At 34.6% G+C, this 4,160-nt stretch overlaps 1 protein-coding gene across 1 annotated transcript in view; it reads right to left on the bottom strand.

Annotated features, from left to right (window-relative positions):
- HS2ST1 (heparan sulfate 2-O-sulfotransferase 1) overlaps positions 1–4,160 on the bottom strand; it is a 136,057-nt gene that overhangs the window by 53,119 nt on the left and 78,778 nt on the right. The window lies entirely within an intron of this gene.

Below are 4,160 nucleotides of genomic sequence, written 5' to 3'. Positions count from 1 at the left end.
TACTAACTGAAATCCACTGCTGAGGGGAGCAGCGGACGAGGAAAGAGGTCTTCTGCACCATGAGGGTTTCTTCCTGTCCAAGGCTGCAGTAGCTGGCTAAAAGCTTCATAGTGCTGAGACTAACCCCATCTGTTATTTGAGAGGCCCATGTTAATTTTATTTTTAGGCTGTCATAATTCTATTCGTTATGATTTCACTTATTGACACAAAGTACCCTTGAGTTGTAAATGTGCTAAAAATATAACCATTTAATGAACTACATTTCTCAAAATGCATAGTTTGTTTGGTTAAACCCAAATCTCTTTGAAAGAATGCAGAAATTTCAACATTCCAATTCTATCAGTTAAGAAACAGTTACAGTTTTGGCCCTCCCTGGTGGCGCAGCGGGTTAGAGCACTGCACTGAGAGTCTGAGGCCACTTTCGCATGAGTTCGATCCCAGCCTGCCCCGGAGGTGACCGCATGGCGCGGCAGACCTCTCCTGGCCCGCCCGCTGCTCCCCTCAGCAGTGTACTTTGTCGATCTGCCTGTTCTGTTCCCCGCTCTGTCTCTGGTGAGGCCTCTCGCCGCCTCTGGGCCTCTGGCCTGTACCCCAGTTCTGTATGCACAAATAAATAAATCTTTAAAAAAAAAAAAAAAAGAAACAGTTACAGTTTTGTACAGTACTAAGTACTTGTATTTGTACTAAGCCTTTCCCTTTAAAAGATCATTATAGTTGTATTAAAATATTTAAAAATATTAACAATATTTATAAATTACAGAGATAAAATTACCCATTCACTGTGTTATTAGCCTAACTTCCCTAGAACATGTGAACATGTCACATTGTATGACAAAATGGTCTCTGTAGATTTGATTACAGATTTTGAGATGGGCAGATTATGCTGGATTATCCTAATGTAATCCCAAAGGGCTTTATAAAATGGAGGCATAAAATAAAGGAATATTTTGATAATTACATGCTACTACAAAAGTATAAAAAATGAAGAGAGCCAAGAATTCAAGTTCACCTTCCTCAGTCATGAAAAAGTGAAAATAGAATTATAATATTCTAACTATACTACTAGTCTTTCCAAAAATTATGTATAAAGAAAACATTTATTGCATCAGTTCCTCAAAGTGCATATCTGAGACCTAAATATGTCATTTTGACAAACTACCATTGACTTTGGGGCTGTGCTGCTACCACATAAGAAATATTCTTGTCTAACCTGATAGAGATGCTCAATATATTAAGATTTAAATTACGTTGATTTCACTAGCTAAGACAGATGGCAGTCCTATCAAGTAACAATTTACAATGCCCTAATTCTATTACTCATGAGTGAATTGAGGAATGAAAATGAAAGAGAACATGTTTACAGTAAGAACATTGGAGATACAATTTTGGTAAAAGTTAGAATTATTAAGAGAACAAAAACATAACGGACTGGTGTCCTGAAAACTTGGTAAAAAGTTCAGAATCTCTAGGTTTTGTTCACAATGATTTGCTATTCATCAATGAGAATATTTTACTACAACAGATCATTGTCAATAATATCAATAGCATTTTGTTCTTGGGTAAGCTGAAGGAAACAACCAAAATTGCAAAATATCGGTGTCAGCACTATGAAGCTGTCAGCAGCCACTACAGCACAAATTCATTCCCAGGCCAAGAAACTAACCCACAAGGTGCTATAGACCTCTGGTCATCTTGCCCATTGCTCCCCTCAGCAGTATATTTTAGTCAGTCTGCCTGTTCTGCTTCCCACTGTGTCTCTGGTGAATCTTCTCACTTCTAGCACCGCTGGCCTTTACCACAGTTCTTGTATGCAGTATATAAATAAATACATAAAATTTACACATTAAAATCATTTTGTATTTTAGAGATTCTATATAAATCATGAAATCTACTGCCTTGGGTGCAGTAATTCTGTGAAAGTAAAACTTAGGTAGATGCCTCAAAGGAACTTTAAAGTTCAGAGTTAGACAGGATGGCATGAAAGTATGAAGTGTATTTTTTATGAATGTTAACTAGATTTATTGTGATCTCTTCACAACATATACAAATATTGGGGAAGAAGACAAAGTCAATGAGATAAAGAATAACGTATAATAAATGTTTTTAATTTAGCAGGTACATAATCCAGTTTGCGTACTTACTTACAGTTCACTTTGTTCTGCTTTCTTTCATACTGAAGACCCTACAAAACTCAAGAATTACAATAGAAACAGAAATTTGATATTTCCTAAGACTTCTATTCCTGATATCTTAAAATCTCCCTTTATCTTTTCTTTTTATTTTCTTCTCATCCATTTTCCTACCTCTAACAATTTCCTATCTCTCTATTTCCTTTCATTGGATTAACTAATGGCTTCATCTCAAAAATCTTTGTCAAGCCATATCTTATAATCTATAAGATCATTGTAAAAGTCTCATGTTTTTCCATGTCTAATTTAGATTTTGCAACTGGTCCCCTAGATGCAGTAATTTATTAATGTTCACATTCCACAAAGGAGGTAGAATTTTATAAAGGAAAGAGGGAGGGCGGAAAGTGAAGTTTTCCTTGTATCCTATTTCTCAAATAACTTATTGACTACATGAATCAGACTGGGACAAAAAAAGTTTTTAGTAAAAAATCCTCAAAGCAAATAACCACTTCTAGTTTATCCATCCCCATTTACTTCTCCCGTGTGATGTCTCACATTTTCCCTAGTTAACAATGAGTTCCCTCCACTTTCCTCTTTCTTCTTCCAGAAATGTCTTTCTAAATCTCTTTCTCTGTCTTCAAATTCCACTTTCCTTACTTCTAAACATTAAACCAAAATAACATGTTTACATTTAGATGATAACAGAGCACATCTTAGAAGTTATTCATTATTTATATTTATGCCTTCCAAACTAGAAGAGGTCTAAATATAACAACCAAATCTACTTCATCTTTATAACCCAAATTTATAATCTAATCCTTGATGATAGTATGTAACACATACTTGATCAGTCTTTATAGCTGACAGGATTAAGAGTATCACAGTAGAGTGACTACAGTAAGAAGACAATGGGAAGACAGTGAGAGAGGATGCCCCAGACATCATTCTCTCATGCAAACCCCAATTTAACAATAAAACAAGGTCCAAAATGCCTTTCTGTGATTTCTATATTCTTTCTAAAAAGTTGAAGCATGCTAGGCTAGCACAATGACAACAAAATACACTAAAAGGGCAAAAACAAAGTTTTACTGAGCACACATCAATCTCTCTACTAAAGTGCCAAGAGGTTCTTCTTGGGGAGAGAATGGAGCATGATTCAACATTCTGGCTTTTCAAATAAACAGAAATAATTTCTGCCATGCTCAACTCTTAATCAAAGAGACAAAAGACTTGTACACTGAAAATGACAAACCATTTTTGAGATAATAAAATGAAAGGCATCTAATGTTCAAATAGAAAATTTACTATTGTTAAGATTTGATAAACCCTGCAGTGATATACAGATTCAATGCGATCCCTAGCAACATCTCCATGGCATTTTTACAGAAAAAAGACAAAATTAATCTTATAGTGTATACATAAGCACAAAGAATCCTGAATAGCCAAAACAATCTAAGAAAAAAGAAAATGCTTATGATTGAACACTTTTTTGGTGTCAAAACACATTACAGATATACTAAACAAAACAGTAAGGTATGAAGTTAAAGACACATTTATAAATCAGTGGAACAGAACAGAGAGCGCAGATAAACACACATGTATATAGTCAAATGCTCTTCAACAAGTATATCAGGACTACACACTGAGGAAAAGATAGCTGAGACTAAAAATTATATAACTCTAGAAAAACATGTAGGCAATAAAACTTTATGATACTGTTCTTGGATACAATATCGAATAAGACAACAAAAGCCAAAATAGACAAGTAGGACTACATCAAACTAAAACACTTGTGCATGGTAAATGGAACAAAAGTGAGGAGGCAACTTACAGAGTAGAAGACACAATTTGCAAACCACATGTCAGGTAAGGGATTGATTTTCAAAATATATAAAGATCTACAACTCAAACACAAAAATACAACTCAAAGAAACACAACGTCTCCAAAGAAGACTTACAAATGACACACAAAAGATATACAAATATAGAAAAGATATTCAATATCACTAATGGTCAGTGATGTTCAACATC

Source organism: Condylura cristata, unplaced genomic scaffold, assembly GCF_000260355.1.
Source record: "Condylura cristata isolate star-nosed mole 26May11 unplaced genomic scaffold, ConCri1.0 scaffold00008, whole genome shotgun sequence".
In the NCBI taxonomy this organism is placed as follows: domain Eukaryota; kingdom Metazoa; phylum Chordata; class Mammalia; order Eulipotyphla; family Talpidae; genus Condylura; species Condylura cristata.
The sequence above is the reverse complement of the archived record's forward strand: the minus strand, read 5'-3'. Positions and strand labels throughout refer to the sequence as shown.